The following is an 8,765-nucleotide window of genomic DNA, read 5'->3' as shown; positions in this document are numbered from 1 at the left end:
TAGAGTAAATTCATCATCTTTTTTCACCCCACTAATTGGATCTACCCAATCACAACGAAACAACAACACAGTCCTTCCATGAGGATAAGTCAGTTCCAAAATTTCAATTAAGACTCCAAAGTATGGTACATTTCCAGCATTTGTGTCTGCATTAACATCCACCCCAAAATTTTGAGTTACGCATCCTTTATCAACTTTCTTCACACGCTATCGATAACCATTGCAAGTGACCTTTGTCATTGTATTCACCCACATGCTAGGAAAACAACTAAGATATTTCAGATCATCAGCTGCACAAGTGTCACTAGGCACATGCATTGAAACCTGAAAATTTATGAAATTAATTAAGTTAAAAAGTGACTTAACAAATAAAAAAATAAATAATAACTTAGTTATGGTACCAAACTTACATTGTCAGTAAATCACTTTGAAAAATTTCTTTTATACATATCATCAATAATCTCATAGTTATTGTTGTATTGCTCACAAAGAGCCTTATAATACTCCCTAAAATACAACATAAATAATCAGACGAAAGTAATTTAATATTATGCAAATAAAATACAAGTTAATAATTTAAAATTTACATACCTTGCATAAACCTGAACCTCCTCACAATTAGCTAAAACATAGTTATGGGCTTGTTCAATTACATAATAATCAGATTTTTAGTTTCTCTTTTTTGACATTACACGACATTTAAGGAAAAAATTGACAATCCTTTATGTACGTCGTTGCCATTCCCTTCATCGTTTCTTGATGGTCTATTCTCTTTTGTTTCAACATCTTGCATATATCGAGCACAAAAACCAAGACATTCTACAACAAGAGCTCCATTTGCAATAGATGGTTCTAGAAAACTTTTATTTCTCACATATGATTGTAACTTTTGCAGATACCTAGCACATACATTTTATTTCGTAAGTAAAATATTTTATAGATTGTTAACAATTTCATATGATGAATAAGAATTGCATAAAAAAATACCTTTCTATAGGATACATCCAACACTTCATATGGTAAATTTATAACTAAGTGTACCATTATGTTAAAGAAATCTGGTAAAAAGATACGCTCCATATGGCAAAGTATAACAACAATGCACTTCTCTAAGTCTTCTGGTGTTAGAGCCTTAGAGCATAACTCCTTGAAAAAGTTGCAAAAGTCAATCAACACGCGACTAACTTCTTTATTTTGCATTTTCCTTAGAGCCAATGGTAACAATTGTTGCATAAGTATATGATGATCATGGCTTTTCAAACTAGAAAGTTTACCATCAACAAACCTCCTTTTAATATTTGCTGCATAACCATCTGGAACTCTAACAGAAGCTAATACTTGCTAACATCTCTTCCTTTTCTTTCTTACTCAGTGTAAAACTCGCAGGAGTAGATATGCCTTTCCACTAAATTCTTTTGGGTGGAGATTCTTCCTTATGTTCAAATGTACTAAATCAAGACGTGAGAGGGTAGTATCTTTTGATTTTCCTTCAATGCCAAAAAGTGCACCAATGATGCTCTCTAAAACATTATTCTCCACATGCATGACATCTAAATTATGACGGATTGGTAGATGTTCCCAGTATTCTAACTTGAAAAAAGAGTTTTTCTTCTTCCATGGGACATTTTCTACCCCCCCTTTTTCTCTTGTTTTGTTTATTCAATTTTTTTGGTATCAGGGTGTTTTCCAAATACCACATCGACATCTTTCATTTGCTCTAGTAGTTCCGATCCTGTCCAGGATCTAGGAGGAGGTGCTAACTCTAATTTCCCATCATATGCATTTCCATTGTAGCGCAAAGCATTAGTTTCTTCTAAGAAGCGCCGAAACCTTAGGTAGCATTGTTTCTTGCTTCCTTTAAGATACATGGAGCATGTATCAACATTGAAATAAGGACATGCATGTTTACCTTTTGTTAGCCAACCAGAGAGGTTACCATATATAGGCAGGGAAGTCGTTGATGGTATAAATTAAAGCTGCATGTAATGTGAATGTTTCACATCTTGAGGCATCATAAGTGTCTACACCGACCTTCCATAGTATTTCTAACTCATCAATTAAAGGTTCTAAGAACACATCAATATCATTTCTTGGACCCTTAAGGCCTGGTATAAGTAATGAAAGAATGAAATATGGTTGTTTCATACATAGCTAGGGGGTAAATTATAAGTCATCAAAACTACCGGCCATATACTATATTGGGTACTCATCATACCAAAAAGATTAAAACCATCACTACTTAAGCCAAGCCTTACATTTCGAGGATCCTTAGAAAAATCATAATACCTTTCATCAAATTCTTTCCACGCACATGAATCAGCAGGATGCCTCATCTTGCCATTCTTTTCCCCGTTCAGCATGCCAACACATGAGATGAGATGTTTTGGATGACATAAAGAGCCTTTTTAGCCTAGGGATCAAGGGAAAGTGACGCAATACCTTTACTGGAACCTTTTTCCCATTAGCCAATTCTATGATTGTTCCATCATCTGATGTTTTCCACCGCAATGCATCACAAGTTCGGCATTTATCTAATCTAATTTTATCTTTCCAGAAAAGCACACAATCATTTGGGCATACATCGATCTTTTTATAATCCAAACCAAGCTTTTTAATGTTATTTTGCATTTGTTTAAAAGAGTTTGGCAATACAAAATCTTTAGGAAGAGCTTTCTTAAAAAGTTTGACTAGTGCATCAAATGCTACATCAGTCACCCCATATAGACATTTTATATGATACATCTCAACAATAAAAGAAAGGTTGCTAAACTCTTCACAACCATCATATAATGGTTGTCCAGCATCTTCGAGTAACTTAAAAAAGGCTTCTTTATGCCAGATGAATTAGTTGTTGTTTCATGAAAGTCAAATGCATCTTCTACCATTCTGAAAATACCATCTTCACTTACATTATCACCAGCATTGTTCAAATTACCCTCTAAGCAATCATCATCAACAATAAACCCTGATTCTCCATGAAAAACCCAAATACATTTTTGAGAATCAACATCCATTCCTTTCATAATCATGTGTTTCATCACTATGTGCCTTTCATGATACAAACGATTTGCACAAATTCCACATGGACAAGCAATCTTGTTTTCAATTGCATTTGTTGAAAATGCATGATCTAAACAAGAAGTTAATGCCACTCTGTATTGACCATGTGCTCTGTTTAATTTTACCTAACTTTTATCAGCAAACACATCCATATTGACAATCCTACTATTTTATTAAGTTTTAAGTAATTAAATTCACTAACACATGTAGCATATAGTTTATCTAAACAAGAAAGCTAGAATACTAAGCATGCAAAAATAGAGGATATTTAAATTTTGTGACAAGTGACATAAAATTTTATATACGGTTTTTTCACTATATACCATTGAGTTTTTACTTAATTCACCATATACCACCAAAAACTTTCTAATTCACCATATACCATTGAATTCCTGTGCAATACCACAAAATACCTTTTTTGGTAACTGCCGTTAGCTTGCCGTTTAGGGTATTATACTATTTCACCATATACCCATGTTTATAAAGTTATTTCACCATATACTATTAAATTAAAAGATATTTCACTATATACCCAGAAATTACAACGGTTATTTTTTTTTAAAAAAAATTGGTCGTTGACAGTTACAACGGATAGTTTATGTATATAAACATAATACTTGAGGGATTGAAGAAACACTTCACCCTTCTAAAAGCATTTTCAAAGATGTCAACACACTCGAAATCATCATCGTCATCTTACGAATATGCATATGCCAAACAAAGCTTGTACATGTGGGAAGAAATTTGCAACATGGAGCTGTGATTCGGCAAAATATCCATAAAAGTTATACTATAAGTGTGATATATGAGAGAAATTTCGATGGTGCAAGGGTAATGCCGAGCAAATGTCCATTTGGGTTATGAATTTCAAAGCAGGGGAAGTATAGACACACAATGTCATGGAGACGAGAGTATGTTGAAGGAGCTTAAGAAAAGAGTAGTGAAACAGCAAAAAATAGTAGATGCAATAATTAAAATAGTCGTTGCAAATTCTAGGTATATGGTGAAATATCTTTTAATTTAATGATATCTGGTAAAATAACTAAATAAACATGGGTATATGGTGAATTAGTAAAATACCCCAAACGACAGACTAACGACAGTTATAAAAAATGTATTTTGTGGTATTGCACAGGAACTCAGTGGTACATGGGGAATTAGAAAGTTTTTTGTGGTATATGGTGAATTAAGTTAAAACTCAGTGGTATATGGTGAAAATTCCATTTTATATAATGTCTAGTTACAAATTTCATTTAGTTTTAAAGACATACCTTATATTCTGGGTCAATGGTACCGAGAGTCCGAGAGTAATTTTAGTCGACTTCTTTCAATGAATTCCAAGAGGACAATATTTTTGCAGAATGGGTTCAATACTTTTTGATGATCAACTGTAACAGATGATGAGAATAATTCAAAAAAATGAAATAAATATAAGTTACAAGGAGGGAGAACAATTTAGTTTTATACGCAATTTTGCATATAATTTACAACACTTTAGAAATTATAGCTAATTAGTCTCTCTTATATCTTTACCGTCTCACATGTGGCTACATTGTTTCTTTTTTACTACTCTATCCATTTTAGTTGTTAAACTTTGATTGGCCCATAATTTTAGATAGTTTACTTGACTTTAATGTAATAATATGTAAGTGAAGTGGTTGAAATATTAAAATTGTAATAAGAGATATTGGAGTTAAAATTTTGTGAGTGGAAATAGTTAGTAATAACCTTAGTTATAACTAATGTGAGTGGAAATAGATTTAACATTAGTAATAACCCGAACAAAAGGTAAAGTAATTTTTTTTTTAAAAAAGTCATTATAGACAATGTAACAATTAAAGATTAAACGGAGTATTAATTATTAACTATACGTGAGTATTTCTATAAAATTAGGCATCTATGTATCATGCTTTTCACTTTAAGCATACTATAAGTTAGCCTTGGAGAAAATAATTAGGTTCCAATGTACTCACATATAGCACTCACTTAGTCACTTAATATAACTATTCATGTATCAAGAACTTCTTATATATTTACATGTATATCGATGCCACAACCATTTTTTTTTAATTTAATGAAGTATTGAAGGTATGCCAATACTTGTTCATTTATCCATAACTTTTGCTTTATTAATCTTTTCTTATTACATATGTTTAGATTTTTTTTTAAAAATAGGTACCTGTTTTCTTTCTAGCTCTTTTCATATAAGTATGTTCAAAGTTGTATAAAAAGAAATATGTAAATATCAAAGTCCTTTTGATTACTAAAAAATAGACTATGATACATAGAAAATGAATTGGCACATAGCAAAGCTACTACACTCCTCCAACTCCCACTCATTAACACACTCCCTCACCCTCACTCTTTAGTCATGGCAAAATGAATCCAGAGAAATAGTCAACTCCTCTCCTTATGCCCAGCATTCCATACAACTTCAATGTCCCACAACTACAACCCCTTTACTTACACACAAGAAGTCTAATAGACTCCTCACCAGTAAGACCCCAAACAGGTCTAAACACAACACACTTCATTACTTTACTTATGGGATTCAATTCTACCTTTTACCGAAGCATCAAAGCGCAAACCTCTCATCTCACCACACAACCCCACCTTACGAGCCGCCCACCAAACACACACCTCTTATTCCCTCTCTGATATCCACAGTCACATCATCTAAACCCCCTTATACAGCCCCTTACTTCTCAACCCATAACCAACCACCCAAAACCGGCCCTTTTTGCTATGCCTTGAATTCCAAAAACAATACAAGCCATGAGCAAGCATCTTGCCTCACTTGACCCGTCTGACCCTAGGTCACACAATTCAATCACACATATATACAAATAACATCAATAACCAAATTATCTATAAAATAATCAGGCAATAAAAAGCACATAAAAAATAATTAGCCAAATATCTAAAAGTAATTTGTGATATATAACCCAACGCCCTTTCATAATGTTAATTTTTGATTTTTTTTGCGAATAAATTTTTCTATACAAATGAAGAAATTTTAGGATACTAAACTAAATTATTATTATTTCCGGAAGAAAATGGAGAAAACATACTACTGGACTTGATTTCAGTGAATAATTAGTCTATTAAATACAATTTTCTAACCCTTAAACTCTAAAATATAATACCCCAAACCTTTTTTCCTTGAAAATAAACCACATATACTTCTCATAACTAATAAGAATTTCCCTAAAAAATTGGCTTTTCAAAATAGATAATAATTTCATATACAAGAATATTACTTTATTACTTAACAAAACTTACAATGGATTTATCGCTGGGAAGTAACAAATTAAAATGGGAATTTGCGGTTGTGAGCTTTGATTACAGTTTGAAATTGCTGAGGGTTCAAGAAATTTTCATCAATTTCTCCATATAAAAATGGTGGTGCTTCACATTCCTCAAAGGGGTTATTTACATTGAAGAGGTTAGTTTAGAAGCAGAAAATGATTAAAAAAAATTGTCAAAGTTGCATATAGATGAATAAGATGATCGATAGTTCTAGATTGCTTTTTTACTTTTGACAATAATATTATATTCAAACTTTATTACTTGCATACAATAGCAATAGTTCAAATTTTGTTTTGGTCTTATTGGAAATTTCGCTAAAGCGGAAAAAGTGAAAAAAAGAGCGGGTACTGAAAACTTAGTCCAATAGAAATAAGAGTTGGTGAAAATTTTATTGTTGGTATTAAATTATTTAACCAACAAATAAATTTTTTTTGTTGGCATATGATTGTATGGTACAAGGACTCGCTGATTAAAACCAATAAACAATATATCTGTTGGTAATTCTAATATTTACCAACATATATATTATTTGTTGGTAAATTTCTTTGGGTAAAAGTCACTTTTTCTTGTAGTGATGTGGCCATGTGGGGCCCACTTAACGGATTCTTGGATAGATAATTTTTTTTTGGGAAATTCTCTTTTTTAGCACTATACTTTTTAATTTTTTCAGTGGTGAATTGTGAAAAGTTTTATTGTCTTTGGTGAACTTGAATTATTGATTATCAAATAGCTATTTTAATATAAAATCACTAACCATGGTTAATTTCTTTTGTTTTTTAATAATTAAGTAATTTTTTTTTTTAAAAAAGAAATCAACCTACCTCTCCTTTGCCAAACCACCTAGACTACCACCAACATAGAACCCCAATGCCTAAACCGTCACTGTTGCCAACCTTTCCTCTCTTTCCCCTGATCGAGCATTCTCCTCCCACCGCAACCGCAACCTCTCTCTCCTCCGCTTAGACCGAACCTAAACCTCCAACCACCACTGACGCCACCACCGCGCTCACACACCGACCTGGATACCCAATCGACAATTCAAATCTCTTTCATGACTTTGACTCCAAATCTACATCTTTGACCTTCAAACCTTCGTATCCCTTCCCATTTACCCTAATTCCCCTATTTCCATCCCCCTAACCCTAATCCCCGACCCAAAATCACCCAAAATATCACCTAGAAAATCGGTTTAGGGTTTTAGATTTTTGGGTGGTTGATTTTCTAAATGGATTTGGGTGGGGGCTTAGGGTTTAGGAGGTCGGAAAATAGGGGGTTAGAAAGGAGTGTTGTGGTTGCGGTGGGAGGAGGGTATCGTTGGCCGTGGAGGAGGGTGAGGAAAGGCTAGGTGCCGGTATTAGGGAAGGGAGGTTGTTGGTGCCCGGTGGCTGGGGTAGGGAGGAGGTTGAGTTTTAATTTAATTTAATTTTATATTTATAATTTAATTATAAAAAAATTAACCCAAAATCTCTAACTATAGTTAAAGATTTAATAAAATATCAACATTAATGTCATATGTAACTTAATATTAGTTGTAGTGTTACTAAAGATAATAGAAATTTTTATAATTCATCATTGAGAAAATTAAAAAAGTATAGTGTTACCAAAGATAATTTCCCAAATTTTTTTAGTGTTATAATAATTTTTTTTGGGTGTTAAAAACCATTTTCGGGTGTTAAAATCTAAAATTACCATTCAATAAATATTAATTCTAATTGTGCACATGAATAACCTAGTTGTATTTTTATTAAAAAATTGTAGAGCATCAATCAAAATCATACTACCTTTGTTTCATGCTTTTTGCAACTTTGACATTATATTATTTGTGAGATATAAAATATTCCAAAGTTACAAAAAAATGAAACGGAGGTAGTAACTAGTATTGGACTCACAAGCTTATCAAGTAGAGTTAGAGGTTACCCAATTTGAGCTTGTTAATATCACGGGGGCCAAGTCAAGTTAGAGTTGACTAAGGAAAGAATGAGTTCTTTCTTCTACCTTTCCTCTCCTCAACCTTCTTAGGCTGCCACCACCACCACCACCGTTGTCTCCGCCATATCTTTTTCTTTCCCTTTTCATTTACAAAATTTTCCCTCTCTTTTACCTCTAAAATTTTCTATTTCTTCTACCTCTGTTTAATCCAGTGAGGCAAATCCGGCGAAAATTGGAGCTCCATTTTAGTGAGGAACAAAGCAAGGTTTGTTTTCATGGGTATTATTCTTTAAGTTTTCTATAAATTTGAACTGGGTTTTTCATTTTTGTCCATTTTAAGAGCATTAATGGGGGTAGGTTAGATTTGACCAAGAAAGATTAGTTTATTGTACTAATGCAAATCATTTTTATCTGATTTGAGGTTTTTTTAGGCTCTTGCGAGGATTCAATAAAATTGATTTGCGAGG

At 32.8% G+C, this 8,765-nt stretch overlaps 1 long non-coding RNA gene across 1 annotated transcript; it reads right to left on the bottom strand.

Annotated features, from left to right (window-relative positions):
- Positions 1 to 596: 596 nt before the first annotated feature.
- On the bottom strand, positions 597 to 6,582 carry LOC145568898 (uncharacterized). Its single transcript, XR_014096008.1, has 3 exons — positions 6,343 to 6,582; positions 4,332 to 4,448; positions 597 to 899 (listed from the first exon to the last, which is right to left on the bottom strand). It is a non-coding gene; the product is annotated as an uncharacterized LOC145568898 (long non-coding RNA).
- Positions 6,583 to 8,765: the final 2,183 nt, after the last annotated feature.

This window comes from Chenopodium album, chromosome 11 (genome assembly GCF_948465745.1).
Source record: "Chenopodium album chromosome 11, dcCheAlbu1.1, whole genome shotgun sequence".
NCBI lineage: Eukaryota > Viridiplantae > Streptophyta > Magnoliopsida > Caryophyllales > Amaranthaceae > Chenopodium > Chenopodium album.
The sequence above is the reverse complement of the archived record's forward strand: the minus strand, read 5'-3'. Positions and strand labels throughout refer to the sequence as shown.